The sequence below is a fragment of the Bombus huntii genome, chromosome 8 (genome assembly GCF_024542735.1).
Source record: "Bombus huntii isolate Logan2020A chromosome 8, iyBomHunt1.1, whole genome shotgun sequence".
Taxonomy (NCBI): Eukaryota; Metazoa; Arthropoda; class Insecta; order Hymenoptera; family Apidae; genus Bombus; species Bombus huntii.
The window spans coordinates 16,956,822-16,984,014 of NC_066245.1; the positions used below are offsets into that span (position 1 = coordinate 16,956,822).

General features: G+C 40.1%; 1 protein-coding gene across 6 annotated transcripts in view; it reads right to left on the minus strand.

Moving 5' to 3' along the window:
* The window catches only part of LOC126868420 (RNA-binding protein Musashi homolog Rbp6), a 773,477-nt gene that overhangs the window by 282,924 nt on the left and 463,360 nt on the right, over window positions 1–27,193 (minus strand). The gene's annotated exons all lie outside the window — the stretch shown is intronic.

Consider the following 27,193-nt stretch of genomic DNA (forward strand, 5'->3'; position numbering starts at 1 on the left):
TACCGGGCCCTTTAGATTTCCGTCGCGATAGAATCTGTAGCTGAGTTATCGTTCCTGCCAGAATCAACAATAAAATTAACCGTTTTGCGGGTGAACATTTTAAAAGTAACTCGTTAATCCTTGAAAGCCATAAAGGAGAAATATTTCTTTCGCGGAATACTGACGATAAATTTGTTTAATGTTTTAAAATCAATATAGCGATATTGATTTAAGAGCAGTGTAGGAGAAAAATTTGTTTTCGATAGGGAAATTGTAGCTAATCGTTCTTTACAAATACACATTCTATGTGCTTAATAATTAAACAAAATAGTCTCTCCTACTATCTTATCTTCCTCTTCCTCCTTCCCCTAATTATAACGCCTCAGACTTACCTAGAATAAATAAGACACTTATATTATGAGAGGGTGTGCCACCCTCTCCATTCCCTTGAAATTTCACCACAATTATAGGACAAACAATATAGAGATTTGTCGTTAAGTGCAATCGTCTCGAAGGCTACAGCGTCGCGATTGAAATTTGTCACCGTCCAGCAAGTCATGGTCGAGAGAGGAGTCGATCAACGAAATTAGTTTCGACGTTCTGGTTATTCGATTCATTCCGTTTGATTCCCGGGCCGAGAGTATCGCTACGTAGAGCGGGACAAAGTCAAGAATCGTGCGCGAGATAGAATCGTTCGAGAGTAAAGGATAGAAGAAATGAGAGAACGAAGGGAGGTATTACGGAGAAAAATCGAGAGGCTCGAAGCCATTCTCGCAAACATAACCCGGTTATCCGATATCGCGCGAAATGATCGGCCGCCAACTATCGACGACGACAGAGCTGCCGCCAAAGAAGACGACGTCGAACGACAACGACGATAGAAATTCAATCTGGATGGCACGCCTGGAAATTGGGAGAGCCACCTATTCTCCAACGATCCGACCGATTCTAGGATACTTTGCTACGACGTAAAAGCTCAAAGCTCGTATCGGCCACAGTTGGAAAAGTAATCGAGGAGAACGGAGCTCTTTTCGTCCCTCTCGCATGGTTTTCACATTCTCTCGCGAACGGAAGCTCCGTCGTCTCGTCGCTCGAGAAACCCGACGCTCCCGAGCTGCATCCACCGGGATAATACGAACGAGAAATTTCACACGCGAGTTCGCGGTAATTCCGGCGGAATTCAAACGCCAGACCCCGGCCACGTCGGTTAAATTGTTGCTCGAGCTACGTAAGTTCTCAGATTGCCGGGAGAGGAGGATACACGCGCACGGAGCCACGCGAACGTGAGTGTTATTAAACTTTAAATTATGAACGCAACGGGCGGAACAATTAAAAACGCGTGGCGTTAGCGGGCACAGGGCTTCACGGCCACGGATCCCGAGAGTGGTAATCAAGAATTATGGTCCCCGTTGATGTTGCCCCGTTATCAAACTGGATTTCTATGAACGGTGTATCGTAAAGGGGCGTGAATAGCAAATGAATCTGCAAACTTTCACGATAAATATTCCGTGTCCGCGCTGCGCTTTATAGCTGATCAGAATGCAAATGGATTTTGGAAACTAGACTGCGTCGTCGCGTTATTTAACGGGACTACTGTATAAACAGTTCTCTATACGGCGATTAATTATTTCGCATTTACGGATGTTCTTTCTTAATTCGCATTCTACGTACTTACAGAGAAAGATAGGATTATTTGGATCAGAAGAATATTTGAGTCAGAATAAATACTTTGCGCGATAATTCGCCAAACTTAGTTACGAATAATTTTCAAGCGATCTACATTTGAAGACAGACTATTTATTAGGTCGTCCGAAAAGTTTCTTTCGTTTTATAAGAAAATAATGGAGGCATAACATTTTTCATTTTATATTATTTTACCGAATTATGTATGATCCATTTTGTTCTATCAAAATAAAGATCACAACGTTCGACAGATTAGGTCTCATGTTTGTATAAAGATGCGTCGTAAAAGACGCGTCTGTAAAAGAAAGACACTTTTCGAACAACCTAATAGTTCATTATTAATGGCATGATAAACAGTGAAATATATCGCGCACTCACATTAACAGCTCGACAGTCATAATTTTTGCACAGCGATGTAACTTCTACCACCAAAAAGAAAGTTGTTCGATTCATATTAATATTCTCACACGGAATTGTCATAATTCAGTAACGTGTGCCTTATTTATTTTATTAGTTCTTATGTAATATCTGTTCGGTATTCCTATCGTATATTCGAATTCTATGTATTCGTACAGCTACCGTTGAAAGAAATTCAAAGAATGAGGCGGCACTATGAAGTTTGTTTCTCGCGGTCGAGATTCTTTCAACACTCCACATTCGGCAGGGGGAGGTGGTTGAAACAGATGGATAGAGAGAACGGTCTGAGTATCATTCAAGATTTAACTCCAGTCTCAGTGAGATCGAAGTAAATATCTGCGAGCTACAAGTGGGAGATTTTCCCACACTCGAGCAATTCTCTAACCCTTCACAGCAGTGTTCCTCTCCCTTCGCGTTTTTCACCCCACCCACGAATCTTTCCATCGCCCTCCGTAATTCTGTCTGTCCCAGCCGTGCCGGTTTGTCAGTTTCATACAATATTGCGTAGTTCTGACGTATGCATAATGGCAACGAAAAAAAAATCTTCCCCGTGGTTTTAATATGAAAAAACTTTTTGATTGGTACATTCCACTTTTCATTTAAATATTTATCTTTGTTGTATTGATATTCTCATAGCTTAAATACTACAAAATTTTACTCGACTCTCATCGCAAACCTTTTTTCAAAAATATTTTACATCAAACATGCATGTATCGTGCTTAATCTTGGTTATAGAAGATTGATTCGGCAACTATTACGGTTGAAATTTCCAAGCACCTCTTGCTTTATCGTCGTGGAATCACCCGATAAAGAAAATTCTTTTTTATATCACTAATAATCTAAAAAACTTGAAGGCCCGTTTCAGTTTATTTCTGTTTGATTCGTGAAAACAGACAGTATATACTGCAGTTACTCGTCACCAAATGAAGGCGCAATCTTTTCCCAAGCGGCAAATGGGCCGAATATAAAACGACGCGACGGAACGCAGTCAAAGATTCCTCACGTACAACTTAATCCGCTTGTTCCCATCGTTCCCCCTATTTCCCTGGTTTATGTCAATGACGCGCGTTTCTCGGCTGCTGCAAACTCACTCGAGCCCGTGTTCGCACGCACGCTGAATTTTAATCGGCCGCGGAAGAGACCTCCCCTTATTGGGGAGAATGCCAAAGTAATGAGTTTCGCCCGCAGCACAGCGCGGCGTATCCATAAAGAAATGTAGGCTACGCGGCCGTGGAACGTTACAATTTTTATATCCCCGTGCTCATACAGGTAGCCGTATCAGCACGTGAGAACGAGCATGAGACCGCGCTAGCCTAATTCACCCTGGAATAGCTTGAAAACAAGCACCGCTGGATCGTCGGATAAATCGTACTGCAATTTCGTTTCATACCGCCATAGTAGCGTGCAGTTGGTACTAGGAAAGTTTCAGTAAGTGGATTGTTCGATATTTTTGAAATTTCATTCTTTTAAAAGATCTTCTTGTTTGTTTCTCACGAAAATTGCGTTCTTTATAAGAGAAAACAAGCACTAGTGCGTGTTCTAGCAACTTGTATAGAATTTTTATTTGTAGATTGATGCTTTTAGAAGTTTAGAAGTTCTATTTAGAATTATTTTTTGTATATGAAAAATAAAAACGGAATGATGATATATTTGCTGAAAAGTGTCTGGTTAAGTACGACCCACTTTTATTTTAGAGTAAATAGTACTGTATTTCGATGTTACGTGCCTTGAGGATTACGAAGGCTACATTAAACAATATTTTACATACAAAGTGATGAAAGTAATACTCATTTTATAATCCATATTCTATGAATTTGCTACGTGTCAATAATAAAAATTACAATAACGTGACAAGTAGGTTAATAAAATGTTGGGGTATCGAATTATCAAACAAGGGACATTTTCACAGAAATATCTCTTTTATTTGAAAATTGAATTCAGTAACGAATTTTTATACTTTCTGTAACCTCGTATTCTATAATTGCATTTATTACTTTCAACTCCGAGATTGAAGAAAATTTCTCTAAATCCGTTTCGTTCAAACTTTCATAGAACCTTTTTATTACTATTAAATATTTCAGAAAGGATTCTTAGGAAAGACTCATGGAAGAATAAAACAATATTCAATTTGGTACGCAACAATTACGAAACGTATCTACACGAAATGATATACATTAGAGAAATCTGCAGAATCAAGTTGCAATTACGGTTAAGTTAAAAGCAAATAAATTACACATTCTCGTGAATCGTGTCATTCGATATCGAAACGTCGAAGTTCGTGCAATATCTACCGACAATTCTCTCCTATTTACTGTCCTTCCGTTTCTATTTCCTCCATATTCCGACACTCGTTAACTATTTAAACATGGCTCGTTTATAATTTATTTCTATTTCGCCTGGACCCGCTTCGAACAACAAGGTTAATCCGTTAAATGAAGAACTAGAGTGCAAGAGAGAGGAAAAAGAGAAAACAGAATTGCAGGGAAAGATGAATGTGGTCACAAGGAGGGAAGATGTAAAACGAATGGAAGATCAAGAGGGATAACGAAGGTTCAAGGAAATTAACTAAGAAACGGAAACGGAATCGTCGATGTCATGCTGTTTGACCAGCGTGCAGTGCAAGGTTGAGGATGGGAGAGGACACGACGGAAATTATTATTAAATTTCCGAGTCACAGTCAATTCTCATTTGCGCGCTTGTGCGCGATGCTTTGTCAAACACTCGCTTAATTCGTGCCGCAAATTAAAGGCAAATACATCGCAACGATTTTTGCAACTAATCATTCTGTCGATCTCGTTCGTTTTCGTTCGCTTCATCTACCTCGTGCCCTTCCGTCTGTTGTTCCGACCGCCGAAACGACCGCCTCTTTGATCGAGCACGCCTTTGTCGCTTATTTTAAAACGTTGCCTGTCTCTTAGCGCTGTCGTTCCTTTTTCAACTCTCTTCTATCTTCCCTCTGCTACCATTCCCTTTTACCAGGCTCGCTCTCGCGTTTCCACTGCAAACCTTTCTCGGTACGTTTCTTGCGCGTTTGCAACGCGCGCTACTACTCCCGCTACCGATCTCCGCGTTCCGATTTCGTGTATTCGCGAGACAGAAGGTGAAAGAGGAGCGAAGGGGGTCGGTTTGAAACAGAAAATGGAAGATTTCATACGCGAGGACTAAAGAAACGGAGCGCGAGCCGGGAAAACGAAGCATCTAAAAGGGAATCGGACATCGAAAAGGCCTACAAAGAGGAAAAAGCACGAAAGGAGAAGACGTGGGGGGAGTTGGAAGGGGAACGCGGAGCCGGACAATGCAGTCATCGCTTGAAAACTGGGCCAGAGACAATAAACCGGGGATCCGGATGAAGCAACCTCTTTTTCTTTTCGTTATCCGTCTTTTTAACGAAAACTGAACTCATATCAACTGTACCGGCCCGCTTGTAAATAGATTGCCCTTGAATTCTTTGGAATCCGGATGCCGGATTTTAAAGTAAATGTAGGAACAAGTAAGGAAGAACACGATAAACGGAAAAATGTAGATATATTGTGGAATCCGTACAATTTGGAGAGTAATTCTGCTTTGAAATCGAATCAACCGTGAGATTTGCGATTGAAGTTACCGTACAATTGAAATTTCACAAAGAATTCAAGCTTTCATCAAAGAACTTGCACATTCTTTCTATCAATTTAAAGTCACATTCCAGTTAAAGAGAATAACAAGCACCGTCCATACATAATACCGTAACGTGGAAATTTTGACAAGTGCAGAGTATTCCCGAAAAGCTGTAAACGCTGCAAGTTCTAGCATCGGAAAGGCAGTAAAAGCTTCGACGAATTCGCGATGATATTGTTCTCATGGAAGTACCCGTGAAACGAGCGATTCAAGCGTTTGCGATTCGGCGAACATACGAAGATTCTTTCGGCAGTTTGCAATGATTATAACAGCTCGCGCCCCCGCAGACATTGCGAAAATACGGAGGATTTCTCTCGGCGTAGCTGAAAAGTATGGCCAACTTCGATGTTCTTGCCGGAGCCATAAAGTTTCCACGGTATCCTCGAAACTGGCCGTAATGGCCGCCCCAACTGTCATTCCTTGGTAGTTCGGGATGTCACCGGGATATAGAGAAACTAATGTAATGTAAGTTATTTGCCGGAGTAGATTACGATCGGATGAAGCAAAAAGGATAGGGAAGTTTCCTTCCTGCCGGACCTCGGACTTCCATAAAGAACTCAAATAGAAGATTGAAAAATGATATTTCTTAACTTCTGTAGAGGAAACGCAGTTTTTATGCCTCTACTTCTAATTGCATGCTGGAAGTTGAGTTTACGGATATTTGAAAATATAAAAATTTGTGATATCGAATAAATTTGTGAAATAATAACTCGAATAACAAAGACCTTAAATTTTCTATAATATTGTAATATTATGCATTATAATTCCATAGACACGAAAGGAACCTAACTTATTCCATTGAAATGACAAAACTAGGCAATCTGTTTAAACAGTGATGTAATAACTCCATCGATTAAAAGCAACGATATGCCCGAGGTGCACTGATGACGCGCAAAAAACCTGTGCCACGTGAGAACTATATTACTGGGAGCGAGCTGCAAGTTTCATTTCGCGTCGTACGTCACGTCCGTCAAGATACAATTCGTTACGTTCGCGGACCACGAACGACCGTCGTAAATTACCGTAACTCGCGGAGAACGCGAATTTATTATATCTACCGGCAGATAGGCTCGGTCAGTTATTATGCGAACTGACCGATTGCCTTTAATATTCGCGCCAGCTGCGCGCCTGTTCGCCGTTCGTTTTCCACCATCGGTGTTCCTCGTCATCAAGATGTATAGGCGATAAAAATGAACTCGGCTCGTTTCGATTCGAGTCGCGTTATTATTTTCAACGTTCGTATATCCCTGTAACGTGTACGTGAGTATGTACGTATATTATACATATATACATACTTATATATTATATTATAATCTGACATCGTAGCAAGTGATATAATTAGCCATTAATTTATATAGATTAAAAATGTAATTTATTATTTTATGCAAATTAAAAGTTCGTTAAATTCGTATACTGTTACTACAAATAGACTAAAGCATTTGAGCATTTACGAGCGATAGCGTATATATATATACAAATACGTATTCTAGCGTCTCGCGTTGGAATCAGAACGAATTTTCATTCTTTCGAGTAGCGCGAAGTTTCGCGGTTGACAAGAGGTTCCCGTAATTTCTCCCGATTGAAAGGCTCACGAGCAACGAGGGGAAAAAAGCGGGGAGGAAAAGCGTCGCGTAATCCGGTTTTATCATTTAGCAGCGCGAGCTAGAATTTTACTCAAACTCGAGGTTCGACTGCGTTGCGAGGTAAAGTGCGCCGGATATGCGCCATATTCCCCTGGTCAGATTCGTTTTTTTTTTTTTTTTTTTATTTTAGTTCGTACGTTCGTCACACCGAGGATAGAAAAACGGGAATGATAAAATTTAGCACCCGCGTCGCCTGTCTTGAAGAACCAACTTTTTCCACGCCTCTGTTACGTCTGAAAATTTCACACGAAATGTTGTAAATTCTGCGACGATTTGATTTAGAGCTCGCGTGCTCCCGATTCCCCTTTCGTAATTGTTTTTTCAGTTTATAATTTCCTTCTTTTCCGATGAAATAATCAATTAAGGGATTTTTCATTTGTTTTATGAATTTCTTACTATAATTAAATATAAGCAGTGTGTGTATAACCAGACCTTGCCAAATGCGTTTCCATAAGCTCTTTAATGCCCTTTCGAACGACTCGACCAGAATATAAATTATGAAATCAGCAGGAGAGGTTAATTGGGAAATTAACTGCGATTACCGGTTCACACGGCTATTTATATTCACGCTTTCAAATGTCAGCCTTTATCAGAGGAGATTAAAGCGTAAGCGGGTCATTCTGATTAGAACAAAACATCCCGTTGCGACTGCTCAACGTTCCTCTGCGGTCGTGCGTAATTATTACCGAATAGAGTGACATCTAGCTCTCCTATATGCATTTTCCACCGTGTGAGTTACGTGGCTTTTGTATTGTTCGTCCAAACTTTCATCCCAACTGTAACACTATTACAGAGTATAAAAAAAAGAAAAATGGGACAATAGAACTAGATGATAAAAAACATAAATATAAATAAAACATATAGTTAAGGGAAAAGCTAGAAAAAAATTAGAAAAATAAATAGGGAAGCAAGGTGACAGGGTTGAACGAAAACGCGATACGATATCGATAGCACGATTTATTCCGCGCTGCAGTACCCGGGAGTGTACGCTCTCGTCTATTTCGATTTTTTCGCGCGCAGCCGGCGTACTGGTGGCAAGGGAATTTTTAATAACAACGCTTGTCAGAAATCTTCTCGACAACGTCACCGGCATTCGGCGCCAGCCAATATCGCCTGGTCCAAGCCAGCTTGAACGTTTTAGCAGCCGGCATCTGCCGACAAGATGAACTCTCTTTTTACGAAGGAAAAGGCAGGCGGGGACAGGTCGAGGACCAACCATATCCGGTCAAGGGAAATCGAATTAAGGACAGAGAAAACGAGATATGGCTCGTATGTAATCCAGCTTTATTAAGAAATAAAAACCGCCAAGGCCACTATTCGTCTCTTTCCGATTCTTTTAACGTATTTATCATGTAAATGCGCGGTTTCGTGCGGAGTGAAAGAAGGGAAGAGCGAGGTTTATTGGTTCAATGATATTTCAACGGAGATTAGCCCGGATGGACATTGCGAGAGGGCAGCGAGAAGCGCTTTGCATGCGCTGGCGCGCGGATTTTAATTAACCATTTTTAGAATAAGCAGGTATTAAAACAGCGGGATTTACGCGACGTTCCGTCGTTTCTTGTTTTCAATGATGTTGCATCGTGTAATCCACTTGGAAGCATTGTTGATTGTCCGTTTTGGAAAACCAGAATCGCGATTCACAGTATCTTTGCCCTTAAACTGTTGTTGGTAATTGAAGTTTTGTGTGGGATTTAGGATTGTGAAGATAATTTGCAGTGTGTGAAAAAATGAATTTTTCAGTTTACCTCTCTCTAGTTTTTACTCTTGCTTTATTCATACATTCAATAAAAACGGACATTCAGATACAGATATAAAAGTGGTAGAAGTAACGCGTTTATTTCATATTTAAAAACATGTGAAGATCATAAGCGAACAGTATTTTAGAAATTATATTTTCTATCCTCTTCAAAAATATTAATGTTTATAATAATAAGAATGTCACTCATTTTTTAAGTGGTATCGAAATAAAAAAAGTGAAGAAGGATACTTATAATCTTTTTTCAGGTTAAAACAGCTTGTCACTGTGACGCGAATAGTATTAATAAACTGAAAGTTCGTGAATAATTGTAATAATAATCCCGGATAATAACTTCTCAGCTAATGATTTTGCTACGTTATAACTTGGATGTATGAGCACGTTATATTTCCATTGTACCAAGCCTGTCAGAAAATCTAAATGAAATGTATGTGTGTCTAAATAAAATGGACCAGCAGACACAAATCTGCGATTTCATTAATCGTGCGAAAAAGACAAGGAAACTCTCGCGCGGAAACGTATTCTTGACAGCGGATGAGAAATGCGAGTTGCGCCCAGGCAATTTAATAAATTTCAACGGTGAATTGCGTTGCGTAATATATATTCTCTTTTTCAACAATTTCCCTTCTAACAATATTTGTGAATCCAAAACACAGTGAAAACACGTTGCTGCAATAACACGCGAGTCTACATTACCTCGATTGTAGCTTGTAAAGTAAATAACCAGAAGCGAGAATTATTATGGCGTTATATTTAATTACCTCTTTGTCATAAAATACCTAGCACATGTAAACTCTCAACATCGGTATTTTAAACAGAGTCAAGTATTTGTTACTAATTGAATAAAATTTCTAAAATTTCTGAATACTTTTAAACCAGCACGATTTGCTATGCCAGTTCTTTCTCTGCATCAAATTAAAAAAATATCCAGATGAAATAACGATCACAGAGTTTTCACAACAATAAGTGTACGCACGATCGTTCGTCGCTCTAAAACGTCTGTTCGGTGATATATTCCCATATTTGCTCGGACGCTTCGTTGCTGCTCGTAGCAACATGCAAGGATCAATGAATTTGGGGAAATAGACGAATTAAATTGAAACAACTGCGACAGAGAAATAACACAGATTTATTTGTACACGCAAGTACTGGTACACAACATGACTAGATGCAAAGGAAAAAGGGAAGAATAAAAGAAACAAAGGCGAATCGCGGCTGAGTGACAAATTACCGAGACTTGGCTGCGAGGGTGTTATATCCCAAACATGTTGTAAATAAAAAGGAATTTTTCAAATAGAAACAAGTCAAAGATGTAACGCCTCGATTGGCAAACGATCAACATTCGTTCACGCTGCTGCTTTTTTAAACTAATAGCTCATTCGTGGCATTTATAAATATTTATAGATAAATGTATTTCATGAAAAATTAATAATAATACATAATTATGCGAATGCGCGAATACACGAAATGAAAGTTTTGATCAATCGAAAATCAGTTGAATAAGACCATCGTGGATATCCAATTGAGGTATCCAATTTTAGAAAATTTGTTATATTATGTTTTATGGAAACTGAAAGAAGCAAATCCGCAAGCTTTCTGAAAGCAGTGAAAAATTAAAATTCTTTTCTGCTTTAACGACTCTATTTCTCCGATTTTGAGAGGAATTTCTTCTTAGCAATATCTGTTCTCCCATCGGCAATGTAAAAATAAACCGCAAATGGGCTGAGAGTCCACAAAGCCGATCGAAAGCCCAAACAGCTCTGTTAGATCTAAAGGCCAAAATCGTTTCAATTTTAAAGAGTATATACAAACCGAAATGTTTCACATTTTATTGCTCTCTTATGGGACCTATAAAATCTTTCAACAGTAAATTCGAATTTCGGTAGAATCGAAACATTAACTCCGTTAGTACATAGACTTTCCATTTGATTTGAACGGAACGTAAGCAAACATTTCGCGGGATATATTATCCGATCGACGATTCAATGATTAAAACGTTCACTGAGACACGTTTCGAAGATCGTAATATAAAATCAACGATACCTACCGATTGCTCGGAGAAATCGTCACGGCCAGGTCCTCGGATTAAAGTTTGATTAAAAGTTATCCTCAAAGTAACGATTGATTCGTAGTTACCACCTCCCTCTCTTTTACTGACAAATAAAGCAATCATTTGTGAGGAGCAATGAAAAGCGTTGATTTCGTGGCATTCATAAAGTTGGCTTCCACTTACGGGATTTCGAAATCTCGAATTCCCAGGATTCTTTTCCTTACTTCTTGCTTTCCACTTCACTCTTTATTCTAGTCTTCGCGTCGGCTTAATGAAACCCCTAATATTCCTCGGTGCCCACCCCTGTTGCGCCACCCCTACTCGTTTTCTTCTTTCTTACTCTTATCCGGATTTCTGCATCGATTTCGCTCCTACGTGGCTTTTAAAGCGACTGTTACAAGTTACTATTTAATGTTGTGCCCGTTTTATTTTAATAATCTCTCTCTATCTCTAGGTTTTTCTATTTTCCTTGTTAGATAAAAGCGATCGCTTATGTCAATTCAGTGAAGAAAAGTAAATTGAAAGAGGACTGTAAAAAATGAAATAACGTGGAAACTTTATGAGTTTAAGATTTAAGGGAAACATTACAGGTGATTCAGTATGATGTCGTCAGTTTTCATATCGATAGTTTTCTCAGATAACTCGAGGGTAATAATTTAAAAGGAGGCAGACAATTTTCTTATAGTCTCCTTCCGACCTCGTTCGAGTAACGATATTAAGAATTTCACAGGGTTCTGAAATTTATCAGATCGATCGTAAATCAAGTTAGGCATAGACGTTTTTTAATTTCCTAAAAAAGAATCTACCGCTTGCAAGCATATCGAACAATGAGCAGCGATATGTACCACGTGTTTATGGAGTATAATAGTATGTTTAATGTAATATACAACTGTAGCGGCACAAGGTCATTGTTACGTACCGGGACCCGCAACACGCGCTAGTGACATCAATAAACACACTGTTAAATTAATACGCCGAATAGTCCTTTTGCACCCTTCACGTTGTACACCTTAGAACGTACAAATGCCAGTTCGTATTTACATCCAGGTAAGGAAACTTATATCGTATTACAGTTTATGATACCATTTTGGTTTTAGAACGAAAAACGAAACTGAACTGAACTGAGAACTGAAAAATTACGTATATTTTTATTTAAAAATTTTATACGCGTAAAAACTAAAACATTTAACCTTTCATATGACGTTTCAGTTTTTTCATAGGCTCCGGTTATTAATGTTTAAAAACATCGTAGAAAGCAATTTCATGTTCTGTTTAAAACAACTTCCTGCCACTTTACTCCGAGAAGCTGAACAGACTTTCATAGGTCGCACATATAAAATAGGTATAAAAAATTAGGAATAGGAAAATCGAGAAAGAATGTTTAATAGAAATTTTTGAATTGATGTTAAGGCCAATAAATTCAAATTTCACAAAAATTGACCTTTCGTCATTGTAGTCATTAAAAATTGCTTTTCATATTTAACAATTTTTTAATCCTTTTTCTAATTAGACGACTCTCTTAACAAATATCCCGTATGGAATCAATATCAAGACTAAAAGCTAAAATAATCTTCAAATCCAAGTGAATCTACACAGTAAGCTCATTTTCTATCATCCTCTCTACCCTCCTCTGTTCACGCGAAAACGTATTACAGACTCTGTCGGTCGAACCGTCTTTCGACGTGTTCAGGACGCTTCATAAATATGCATCGAACCGCGAGAAAAGCGAAAAAGGAAGCCAGTGACGAGAGGAACAGCATCGAATTGATTTCCCTCGGCGTGTGAATAACTTAAGCAACAGTTATTCCTTGCGGTCCATCCGGCGAATCTCCGTAGGCAAATAATGGTGTCTCGGTATCGATTTTACTAACGTTAGAATCCCACAGATAACTTGTCAAGGGGTAAGCCAGTACTATTCCGGAAACGATCCCGAGTATTCGTGGAACTCTACGACAGGACTGCCAGGGCGTAACAGAGGCAACAGAGGCAAGGAGAGACAGAGCAACGGGCTTTCTCTGCTGGCGGCCAGCGCCACGACAACAACGATGACAAGGAAGGACGAGAACGATGAACGAACGGGACGATGAGGAGGGACGAACAGTGACAAAACAATTAAGCAACTCATAACTGCCTTGCACAAGCGCCCCCTGGACACCGTTCTCTCTGTCCGTAGTTGCGTCAAAGTGTCACGGACAACGAGGTCCAGCAGACCGAACTGAAATTGCAGCTTACGAGAGAGTGTGTTGGGCATAATATCTCTTCACGAACTCGCGAGACCCCTCGCGGAAGAACCATCGCCCATCTGAATCGTCAACTTGTCGAATAGTTGCGACAGATTTTGCGGCGAACTGCCTCTGCTAGCAAAGATCAATTATGGTAAAATGGCGGATGAATTTGTATGTGGAGAAATTGCATTGATGCCGTAAGCTTTTCCTAATCGAATTGATTAGTTGTATTCGAAGTTATTTAAACGTATAAACTACAACCGAAAAGATTGGAGAATATGAAAAGACAGAAAGTTCAAATATTGAAGTGATGCACCCAACTGAATGATACAAAAGGCTACACGCAACAGGATTGCTTTCGAAACTCTAAGTAATAAGAAATTGCAAGAAGAAAGTATCGCCATGGAAGAAAATATTTTTTACTTGCAATATTTTACTTTTACCAAACAGTTTAAAGATATCAATCTGTTGGTACTGCAAGTGGAATTCCAAAAAGGAATCATCCGCGCCGACTACACAGAATAAGAGCGTGACAATAGTAAAACGAAGAAAGAAACAGGACTCAATTTGCCTTTACTTTGTTCGCGCCTCGCAGGATGTTCGAACATTCTGTGCGAGCGGAACGAAGGAATTTGACAAAGTTAAATCGAAGTGAAAGCGGGAAGTCCCGTTCGCGTAGGAAAGAGCAGGACAGTTAGAAGAAAGAAAGAGAAAGAGTATGACTAGCTTGGAGAAATTACCGCAAGCGTTTCGTTCCCTCTTTTTCTCGTCCTTCCTTTCCCTTTCTTGGTCCTTTTCATGCATGGACCGCTGCTCGGCTGGCACGTCAATGCTTTCAGGCGATAAAGTGCTTTTCTTTACGAAACCACCATCCGTCGCACAAGCGCGGCCAATCAGGCGACAATGGCTCGTAAATTCGAGCCAATCAGGAGGGAAGCCGAGACGTGACCGCGGCAACGGTGTGATATTGCTTATGAATTATTTAAGCGGCCAGAATAACAATGTCCTTTCTCCCCCTCTTCTTACTCCGATGTCTCTTTCCTCTCTTTCTATTTTTCTTTCCCGTTACGCGTATTTCTATTTCATTTTATTCGGCTCCACTTCTATAGACGTTTCAAGAAATTACCGCACAAATTGTTCGTGTATCATTTTCCATCTTGATGTGTTCCGGGTCACTTTCATTTTCGGCCAGATTAAAGATAGGCCACGCGCCACATTAATTTATGAAAATCTCCCGGAATCTTCGACAACATTTGCAACGTCTTATCGGCTTAAGTGTTTCCAATAACACGGCTACGAACAAGAAAACGAACTATGCAATTACTTGGAAGGCTTCGACTTCGATAATCGACAACACACTTCCGAGTTCCCAGCGTAGTGCCGGACCACCGGCTGATTCCGAAGTCCCTAACTACTTACTTCGTGGGAACCTGTACACGCTGTTCGATTTCTGCTTCGATCATTGCGCCTCGTCCGTAATGGAACGCTCTTCGAGAGTATACGTTGCAAAATTGATTCCCGTGCACTGTTTTTTTTTTTTTCAGGTTCTCTATGATTACATTTTGTTTTCATAAATATACTGGGGATTACGTGGAAAGAATTCTATTGATGTCGGAACGAGACACGCATTCCAAATTCAATGGCCTTCGTAGCAAAAACATGTTTTTTCGAAACTGCGGAAAAATTCCCAAAGTGGCAAAATGCCACAAGAATACACGATAGGCTCACAGTGGAAGCGAAAAACAACATACGTATTTCTAATCATTTTATTATAAATTTCCAAACGCGCATATTTTTCTGCTGAAACGTGACTTTACCCTTACATTTCTCACAAGCTCAAGTACGTTCCATATTTCCTCGAAGCTTCTCGAACAGCCAAGTATCTCCTTACTTCAAAAACTTGCGACGTCTACCAATCAAATCGCAATCAAGTAAGACAACCTGCCAGCAAAAACCGACTTCGTGAAACTAACTCTTCGATATCACACTCTTCCCGATTCCCAGCTTATCTTTTTCCTATTTCCATTCTGTCGAGGGGTGGTACATCAGCGTCCGAAACAAAGAGTCTCCCTTATCTCCGGACCACGACGATACTTGATTTATTATGAAACGCAGTCGCTTTCCTCGTTGGAGGGGTGGCGCGCCTTTCGTCGCGTGTCCAAAATGGGCACTCGAGGAGAGAAGAAAAAAAGCTCGTTTCTTCGGACTGACAGATTTCCCTGAACGAGTTTTTGAACGAACCTCGTTGACGAAAACCGTACCTCTTTTTCTAAAGGCTGTCTCCCACCCCTAGCACTCATGCGCGAAACGGGATAGATAAGACCCCACGTATTCCCGTAGGGGTACTGCGGAGTAGGAGGCATGGTATCGTGGGACGAAAATAGAGGCGTGCCATGGGACAGAACGGGACGAAGATTCTTGTGTGTACCGCACCAGAGAGTGGAGTTTTACGCGTGTTTAATCTGGAAATGGATCGCTCGAGAATGTGGCTCTATGAGGCGAGTTGAAGGGACTGAGAGTTAGCGAAAGCATGAGGGACGTGGCGGCGGAGGAGACGGAGGCGAGCGAGAGGGTTGGTTTTGCAGAAGAGGAGGAAAGCAGTGTGTGCCAGTCGGTGACGCGTTCTGTCTCCTCGTCGTTATCCTTTTTTCCACTTGTATCGTAAAAACTGACCAGACCGGCTCTCTATGTACTTTTTATGCTATGCTTCCGCCGAATATACGCCGCTGAAAGGAACAATGTGGTTTAATTGTTCCCTTCCATTTCATTTCCGATACAATTACGTTGGTTATTTTTATCAAGCTCGTGCGAATCCTGCATCCGGTCTCTTTTTACTGGGAGATGGAATTTTTTATGAATCGATACCCCAGTTTGTTTTAATGCAAATGGAGGAGGACATGTTCTATACTTGAATTATATAGAGAGGTGTTAACGAAGAACGCAGGGTAACTAGTTTCTTGCCGTGCAACGGATGAAGACGCTCAGAGGACGAAAATATAAATTTAGTTTTTCTCGTAGAGTTAGCTGTTCCAACGGAATGAAAGAGCAAAGAGGAAGAACCGTTTGTGAATTATAGCAAGGGAAAACGCCAGCTACCGAGTGTGCTTTTAAAGGCTCGTGTGTGAAACCGAAACGTGATACCGCTTTCCCACCCGTCTGCTTTGAATGGACCAGCACACGCGTCTTGATTTTTTCTCACGCGACTAATTTACCCCTTTGTTTTCCCAAAGCCTCGTTGCTTTCATGCATCGTCGCTTTTATAGAACTACCTAAGGCGAACATTTCACTAAAAAGGAAAAACTAACATAATAATAATAGCGTTAATGTTTTCGCTATAATACTTTTTAAACTGAAAGTATTTTTGATATCAAAGCTGTTGTTATGGAAAAAAATACTTTTCAAATAGCTAAGTAAAATTTAAAAGAGTATATATATACACCTTTTGCAATGAAAATTCGTAGTTAAAAATTTTATTATACCATACTTATCAAAGTAAGTGTAGAATATTCAAAGAAGTTAACAACACGCGCGAACAATGGACAAAATCAGAGGGAAGACAGAAGGATAGAACTTTATATCCTCTAGAGTGTCCAAGATTTCGATATCATTTTCTTCAGATTTTTCAACGTGAAATACAGCTAAGTTATCTATTTTGGCAGCAATTTTCTCGAAGCGGGTAACATAAATCGCGGGTGGGAAAGCTAATTTAGCGGATAAAATGTGACCGGTCTCGAAATAAAGCCGTGGGTCGCGTCGATATATCGCAGCGCGCACACCCGGCCGCAGGCGGCTTATATATCATACTAATTATTTATATTTCATGCACCGGTAGGCCAGGTACCTGCTGCCTACAACGTGTACACGGTATTTTACACTCATGATACGTCGTCATATACTATGCGCAGCGTGCAAACTCTATCCACCCGCTCGTGGTCCAGCGACGTGCGTCATGAAAATATCGTCAAACTTCTGGTCGTCCAAATCACCTAGCGTATTATTCCAGCGCCAAGCTTAAATTTTACCACCGCTCGTTGAATCATTGGTCATTAATAACGGTGACGTGTTATTTAGTCAGTTAGATTATCGCTTATCTAGTTATGATTTTTATTTATGCAGTGCATAAAAATAAAAGGTTAGTCGACAGCTTGACGTTTATACCGCTACAATTCACTGTTTCTCTCCCTCGATCATTTCACACGATTTAACGTATTCATGACTGTTGTTGTTAAATGTTTTCCTTCTCTGTTCTGTTCAGTATGATCGTATTAACAAGATAGTGTAATAGGGTAGTTAGATAGCCTTTTCGTAGATTCCGTTCGTAGATCGCATCGTAGATACATGAATTTATCTGTATTTGTTTGAATTATTACTATTTGTTAACTAGTAACGTCAATACCTTTTACGCGTACCAAAATTATTGATTGCGTGCAAACATATAAATTTTTATCTGTGTATTGCTTATCAAATTTTAATAATCTCAAATAAAATTGAAACAATTGAAACAATTTTAATTTGTGAATGACTTTCGCGCTTCGTTCCAATCAATGACGATCGAAAACAATTTAAATAATTAAGATTATATGTTAATATTCGCACCAAAAACTTGGATAATTCAGTTGGATGAGTAATTAATCGAATCGCATAAAGCACTGATGGCTATTAAATTTTATAGAGACAACGTTCGATCGAGATGCTGTCGAAGGGAGATGCATTCGTCGACAGATATTTCGAAGAAAAGCGAAAGTTTCATCGTAAAATATTTAAGTCTCTGTCTCGATGTGATTTATAACTAAGGGTAACTTTTCCTGGGGCGTTTCTCATTTCGGCTGCTCAACTGACAGTGACAGTTTACTACTTGACAAGGAAAGGAATTGGTCGGAAAAGTTCCTGTTGATGTTACGCGCTATTAAGGGGATCGTGTTTCCTCGATGGCGGATATCAGAGGGAATGGTATCAAGACCACCCGGGAAGATTCGTCGCTTTATTTTATGTCAGTTACCAGATATCACCGAAAATCCTCCCTGCGTTGACTTACTCCCGTAAAACATTGTCGATCATTTCTTCTCCCTTTATAATTATTGGAAATTTTTCCATTCAAACGAGTAATCAGGAACATTACGTTTCTTCGGGCATTTCTATTTTGTCGAAATTGCGATCGAAATTTCACGACTCGTATCTCGGGAATTCAGGATGATGAAAAGGCAAAAATAAGAAAACCGTGTGTTCTCTACAGTATATCTGTAATAACTAAGTTACTGCGTCTAGAACAATTTAAATATCTAGATGCATTGCGACATTTAGAATAACATGTGGGAAATTACAAACTCCAACATATTCACGTTTAGAAATAAAAAGAAGTAACTTCTAACTCAAGACTAATCCGTAATGTTGCAGTTACTACTTATGATTCAACGATACCGATTGAGGATGAAATCTGAATGAAAAAGTTACATTACATCATTTAATCAGAAAATAATAATGCTGGATGTTATTATCCTCCTTTGCAAATAGTTCATTTAAACAACACAGTGAATAGTAATTGTTTTAGCTTAGTGAAAGTTCTTCTATCAACCAATACAAGTTATTGCTAATCAACATACAACTTTTAATCGACAATAATATTTCTTACATCATATTTCCTTGTTTAAATGATTAAGCAAAAATCATTAGCTCTCACGCAATTTCATTCGCTTTTTCAAGGATTTTCGAATTTTCGGCGCATAAACTCTCAAAATCACGAAAACCGGTTGGTTAAATCGTAATCAGAAATCTTCATACAATGTTTGTCGGATTCGGTGGGATGTAAATATTCATGCGCCAATATTTTGGCGGAATTTTTAGCGCATTAGGGAAAAATGATTTACACGGTCGACTAATGGAAGCCACGCTAGCTGAAATTGTAATTTCACATCGTTCGTTACGCGGAGAATGCATGCATCGCGGTAGCCATGAGAACACGAATGTCGTCGCTATCGCGATGAAAAATTCTACGCCCGCGTTGCCCGTTCGATATCAGTAAATAGAAAGATAAATCATCGGGGTGGAATTCGGCGCAACGATGACACCTTGGGAAGAGATAACCCGCCGAGAGCTTATAAACGGTTATAAAACGCGACGCCTCTTGATTTAGTCGGCCGTCCTTCGTATGCATCCTCAGCATTCTAAAGAAAATGTCCCGTTATATACATATGTATATCTGCATTTACCGTATCTGCACGGAGTTTCTATCGTAAAAATGCCACGCATGCGAAAGAGCGAAGGCAAAAAATGTAAAAACGAGGAAGGAAAAACGAAACGGACAAACGAAAACGCAACAACGAGTTTCAAGTTGGATGTAAATGAGACTTCTCGAACAAACTGATGCTTAACAATTAGAGTAAATCATATGGCCAAGCGGCGATCCTGTACCTTCTAACTGCACGTATGCATGCCAATTTTTCCGTAATTTCATTCCGCAACTAGCGAGATACCGCCCGTCCTAGTTTTGACTTGTTTTCGTTGTGATTACAGCGACCGTACAATGCTGGCCGCGAAATGCGCGGAGGGAACGAATTAAACCGCGCTAGCAACAGATGCTAGGGATCTTCTGTTTCGCAGTTTAATTCGCGGCCGTGATAAGCGGAAGTTGCTCGAAAGGCCGGGAAATGTATCTTCGGGATTCGCTGCGGGGTATTAACGAGATCATTCTGCAATGAATGTATCGTTCAACGATAAATTGTTACAAGATTTTCAGAGCGGTTTGCTAAAAGAGAGCTGTTATTATCGTTGCTGTTGTTTTTTGTTTGCTAAAAGATTAAAAGTTTACAGGATAGGCATGAAACTGATTATTATAGCAGAGTTTTAATTACACCTCGCGTGTTCAAGATCAGATTATTATAACACAAATGTTGATCACATTCGTTTCGTATATTCGGAAATTCTTGTATTCCGCAACAAAAAACAATCTCGAACTCCTGACGTAAATGTAACGATGGATTTCCAAGCTCGGTCGGCGATTAAATCACTTGTCTGATTAAAAGGAAAAAAACAAGGTGGGATTCATCGGCGGAGCGTTCTCGGTCGCGTGTAGCGACAATTTTTCCACGGAATTCCTCTTTCGCTCAGCGAAAAACAGAAATACACAGGACACCGTGAAGAGCTGGGAGGGACGGAGAAGACAAAAACTTAAGAACTACCAACCGTAAAGGGACTCGAGAGCAAAAACGAGAAAGAGAGCACACCGGAGAAAGCGAGAAAGAGCGATGCGCGGTGGAAAGTTTGAAATCGAGAACGAAGAAAAAAATGCAAGTGAGAAAGCCTTTGGATAGAAGATGCGCATGCACGATGACGTTGATAGGTTGCAGAGGAAGGGGTGATGGGTGGTGCGGGGTGAGACGGCCGAAAGGGGGAGGGTGGTAAGGCAGACGGTTTGTATTTCAAATTTAAAAGCATTCGACAATGGACGCTTCTCGTATTGTTGACTCACTCGACGAAGGAGAGAGGAAAGAAGAAAGAAACGCGTAGAAGTGTACGCTAGAACGTGGAAGAGGAAGCAGATAGGGTTAGGATGGGGGTAAAGAGGGAGGGATAGAAGAGAAACGGAGGTTCAAGGGGGAAAAGAAGAATCAGGGGTGGCTAGAGTTTTGTAAAGGACTGCAGACAATTTCCGCAGGGCTTAGTAGCTTCAGGCTCTCCAAATAAATTATTCCGTGGATGAGAGACGCTGCTTATTTTTCACCATTTTCCGAGCCACTAGCAATGGATGCTCAAAGTGTACGTAAAGGGTTTAAGGAATATCAGGCGCAAGAAGAAACACGCTCGAACGAAAACGTGAAACACCATTCTTCTTTTCTCGTTCATCCGGCGAGAATAGTCACCGGTTGAATACCCACGATGGTAATAAAATCACGATACGTTTCTGGACTTTGTCCAGATTGCGCGGTCAATTGCGAAATCAACTTCTCTGTGATGTCGATTCGAACGAAAATTATTCGACGGTATTCACTAAGAAAACTGCTAACTCCTAGCAAGAAACTTTTTGCTTTCCAATTTTCGACCGTCTTTAGCTTCTGTAGCTCACCAGAATTATATAAAATCCTCTTGTTAGATTATTTCTCAGCAAATGCTAATGTTAAAAACATCAATATGAGAGCTTTCATTATTTAAAACACCAAAAATAATTTTTCAAAATTCCCATGAGGATAAAAGCGGCAAATTACAACATCCAATTCTTCGCAAAGTCTCCGAACAAGCTAATTTCAAATCGTCAAGCGCGGTAACAAGAGTCGCACATACTCGATGGGTGAAACTCGACGAGAACTGATCGAGAGTACTTTCGACCGTAGTCACGTATGTTACATATACATCACCTATCGATCTCGCTTTTTCCTTCGTTTCTTCATGATGCTCTCTTTTGGAGCACGGCCGTTACGTGAAAAGTGAGTCAAAGGGGTTAATCCTACATTCTTCTTGCGCTAGTAGCTACACCATTTATTCGTGAAACTGGAGGAGAGGAAGCGGGAGAAGGATCACCTTGTAAATGGTGTATCTCTGAAATACTTCCACTCAGAATATCCAGGGATGCGGGCTATACAAACATTTCTAAAGTGCTTTGACAGTTTCGTTGCCGCCCTTTTTCATTTTCATCTTCGTGATCAACCCACACGCGTTTTATTACTTCAATCAAATCGTGTACGAAATAGCGGCGTAAATTTTTATATTTTTAATACTATCATTTAAAATGTATTATATTAAATTTAACGTTACGTTGGTGATAAATATGTATTAAGGGAAGTAGCAAAAAGTGCTTCATATCATGCTAACACGTTTCCCTTGAATTTCGAATAAAAATCTTTTCGCTACAATATTCTTTAGAACGGAATTTGAGCTCGAACGTATCGTAAACGTAAAAATCTGGTCAAGAGAGAATATCGACAGCCCTTTTGAAGTGTCACGTTCTCAGAAATCGACGGTATTCACGCGCATCAGATCGAAAATTCAAGCGTCAGGGGTCTATGCAGCTAGCCCATCGAGAAGACCGATTCAGAATGTTACGCAGTATTTTAGTAAAATTCCTATTCCCTCGAGAAATTTCTCATATCTATTGAATCTATAAAAAAGTTCGCAAACAGCACCACAAAGATTATATGGAGGAAAGATTAATTTAAAAAATAATCTACATTTTCCCACTAAACGATAACGAGTAATATTTTCTACACGAAATAAATACCCGCGCTGATTCTAACTACCGGTAATTTCACTGAGAAACATTTCATCGAGGCACAGTTTTTGCACGGTACGCGGAATATAATGTAGCCAATAATCACGTCCCGCGTTGAGTATCGCGAGACATGAAAAGAGCATGACACGTGACATTGTGCGCAACACGACGAGACAAGTTCATTCGTGACACACTACACGTGTCGTCACACTTCTACACACACGATATACGGCCCTGGTTTCCCTTCCTCGAACCTCGTTTCGGAGTAACAAATATAATTGCACGGCAACACGTATCGTCACGTATATCACGAAATATTCGCATCACGAGACAAAACCCAAAGGTGGCTGCAAAGCGGGAACGACTTTTTATCCCACAATATTCGTTTGCGCAACGTGTATCAACACAAACCGATATCCGAACCAAGAAAACTGTGCATTACCGAGAGACTTCCGTGACAGTGCAATTTCTCGAGTTCAACCTTTTACATGGTTTCTACGTCGACCCGAACACGACATTCTATTTCATTCCATTTCTTCCAATTCTACCATGTAAAATACGCTTTCTTTCTTACTAAGCCACGATTCTATAGAAATGTATTAACATAGTTACGTTACTGATTACGAAAACGTGAGAAGTACTGCAAAATTCCGAGCAAGTTATGCAGGTAGTTTATACAGGGTTGCTGGTAACTGGTGGTACAAGCGGAAAGGGGATGATTCTACGCGAAAAAAGAAGTCGAAAATATAGAATAAAAATTCCTTTTCTAATTTTTTTTAATTTTTTTTTTTAATTTTTCCACCGAGACAACGATCTACAGTGAGATCCGTTATAACGTACCGCACGCGTACCGAGCGAAAATTCAAAGTCGATTTTCTCGAAAACAAAGCCTCAAACGAAAAATTTTTATTCTATATTTTCGACTTCTTTTGTCGCGTAGAATCACCCCCTTTCCGCTTGTACCACCAGTTATCAACCACCTTGTATATCGAGTACGAAACGTTTGTTGGAATGAAACGACGAATACAACGCAGATACTTTTCAAAAATAGCATATCCGATTGGCAGTATGAAAAATGGTAGCTTCGAAGCACCCATTGAAAAATAAAATATTCGCGAAACTTACTAGAAAATAAATAAATCATAGAATGTTCTGCACACAAGATAAATAACCAAAAAAGAAAACAGTATCATCGATAAATAAAAAAAAAATTAGGTCGAATCGTTTTCGTGTACTATCACGTCCTCTCACGTACGCAGCTATGATTGATTTAACTATTGCTGATTCACGTGGCGTGATTAAACAGAAAGCAAACGAGGCTGCACGGTTACGGCACGTGCGATCCATATATTTTTTAATCAGGATCCAGAACCGATTAAGCGCAATCTAACGACCATTTTGACCAAGCGTAGGTACCACGGTGCGGGTGCTTACGCGGCAGCTTGCGAAATCATTGTCTCGCGGGACAAATAGAGAGGAACGGCGAGCATCGATTCGCAAAATCGCTCTTGCGTGCGCTCCCGGTGATTTTCAATAATATTAAACGTCCTGTTCGTCTGCTGCTGACACGCATCCCTAAAATCGCACGACAAAAATGCCTCCCTTCGTTCCTGTCGCTGTGTCGTCTTCTGCTCGTCCGTGATAATTCGATGGATCATCGTTTATCATTCGGTGCCCATTGAATCGCTTTAATTCGGCAAACTGCACGAAATAGCGGTGGAAATGGCTTGAATGTAACGCGCCAGTTTTTCGAGGGGATATTGATAGGGTATTTCGAATTTTGTGGAGAAGAGGAGAAGTTTGTCGAAGCGATTAATTTCTGATATTTATCGAGGTATTACGGTGTTGTGAGATCTTGGAATAGTGTATAATATAAATAAGCAGCCAAGTTTTATGATATATATTTGTTTGTTACTTCTTTTATAGTTAAAGATACATAGATGTACAAGCTCTTAAAATTTTTCACTAGATAGTGGTGTTCAAGTGAACATTTATATTCCTCTCAGATGTGAATGAAGGGAATAAGAAATAACTTGGAAGGAACAGAATGACGTTGTAACAAAGAAAACCCCTTTTCACCAGTCAATTTACTCAATAATCACATATCGCCATTCTCACAACTCAAACTAATTGTTTGCTCATTTATAGACTAATAAAAGAAACTGGTCTGAAAAACACAAGATTTCATTCTTTTTATTAATCCAATGTGCAAATTGCCTGGTTTCAACGAATCTACGTATTTTCCCGTATCGTCGTCCCGTGTCGAATGCACAGACACTTCATCACTTTCATAATTCAAAAAGAGGTCGGGAAGTAGCGCCGGGGCGAAGATAATAAGAAATGAACGGGGAAAGTATCCTCGAGTGAAATATAAAACGGATGAAAGTCAGCAAAGTAGGTAGTCGTGAACGGTATATGTATAGTCAGGTCTGGCGCGCGCGATCGAGCCCTCGACAAGGCCGCGCGACGAATTTCATCCGGCGGATGCGTCGACACGCTGCCAGGCAGGCGGGGGGATCCCGTGATGGAAGCGTCGTCGCGACTTCCGGTCCACGCCCCCCGAACAGTTCTGCCCTATCTCAGCTTTGTTTCGTTTATTTTCTCTCGCGCACAACGCGAGCCAAGGACCTCTTCAGAATTACACGAGAGCGTTCATTAACGCGACCAGAGAAGAACGATCCGCTAATTAATGTTACGAAGCTTGTCAGTGGACGAGAGCGACGCGCACTCTCGACCATTTCTCTCTTCTTTGCTCCTTGTTTCGTCTTGCCCGCGAAGAATGACAAGCGGGAAAGGAAGGAGAGGAAAAGCAAGAGATGAAAGAGATGGCAAATCGATGGGACGAGAATAGAGACAAGTTTATGATTTGCGTTTAAGATTATTGTTTTAATGTTTAGGAAGATTTAGTCGAATGGGAAATTAACGAAGAATCATTTTATCGGTCATGTTCGTTGCTCTATTTATCAGTTGAATGGTACAAGGCTTGAACAATGTATTGATAGCTTATATTAACGATTCGAGGAACCAGTCGTTTCTTATCTACATTTATACGAGGTAAAAATACACAGGTGATTCTTTGTGCAAAAATAAATCAAAAGAATAAAATAGCGTGTACCGTATTTCCTTAAACGTTATCAGGTACGAAGAAATAGAAAGAGAGAACTACTATTGCTTTCCTTTCTCATTTTTTCAATTAAACGGTAACAATCTGATCCAACTAGATGAGATTCCAGTTAAAAACTACCTTAATTAAAAAGACGATATACATTGTGTGTACGTTATATATTTTACTCAAGCAAGTCTCTTTACATCTCAGCCTCGATTTCCAGCTTGAGCTACGTAGGAAAACCGCAAGAAAGAAACGGACAAAACAGATACGACAGGAGATAAAGACAGTGGGATGAGGTGGGGAAGAAGGGACGACGGAAACCTTAATAGGATGCGGCAGAGTCGGTCTCGTGCACGTCGCTATCTCGTTCCTCGTGTACTATCGAGGAGGTGTTAGACACCGGCACAGTGCGCTCGCAATTTGCATTAGGCGAGCGAATTACACGAAATTTATGTGAGTCTGGATATACCTCGGGTAGAGGAACGCAGCCGCGCGCTACGGTTAATACGTATTCGGAGTACTTACGGAAGCGGCCGCACGGTCGTCGTACTTATGCTCCTGTGGACAGCTAATGTCCGCAACTATTTCTCTCTGTCTGCCCTCCTCCTCTATTCCCTTTAGCCGCCTTACGATATTATTCCCAGCTACGTATTGTCTCCTCAGAACCGGCCACGACAGAAACGTATTTGCCAAACGGTGACACGTCGTGGCGTGGAACGATTAATCTCTGCCAAAAGCATCGTTCCGGTCAATGCGGCGGCGCAACGGCGCGTGCCGTTCCCTGATTCGCCGCTGGTAATTGTCTAAGCGCGCGTGAAACGAGCCACTGAAAGTTTCACCCTGTGGAAAACGCCCTCTCGCGTTTCCTTTCGTGCCCGCCGTTCACCCGAATTATCAACGAATTCACGAAATTCGTATGATTTGTCAATCTTGCTGGTTCACTTCGCCACAATGAATTTCCAGAATCGGTTATCGGGCTGCCGAGTACTTCCATATTGTGAGAAAGCGATAGGTAATCGAAAGCTTTAAGTATACGAATCCAAGAGTATTTTTGTTAAATGAATTTATGCAGTATAATTTTCACACGGTGAAAATAGAATTTCGGTTTTAATCAGGATAGAATTGTGAACGTCGATTGGAGTATTATAACTGGTGAATGTATTATGCATAATTGCGTGTCTTTATGAATTTACTGGGCATTAATACCTATAATTTACACGGTTCTGTTCAGATTATTATTAAATTATGACAGTGGGCAATATGAACAAATTATTTGAAATATTGAATTACTATAAAATATAAATTAGATAATTTTACTTGATTAGTTTATAAAATCTAATTTAATTTAATCACGTCAGTTGCAGTCTTTCATAATTTAGCACGCAAAATTTAAAACTCGGAATTACTTCTACATCAAACATAAATTCACAGAAATAAAATATAATAATCATCTAATTCGTACTTTCCTAAATATG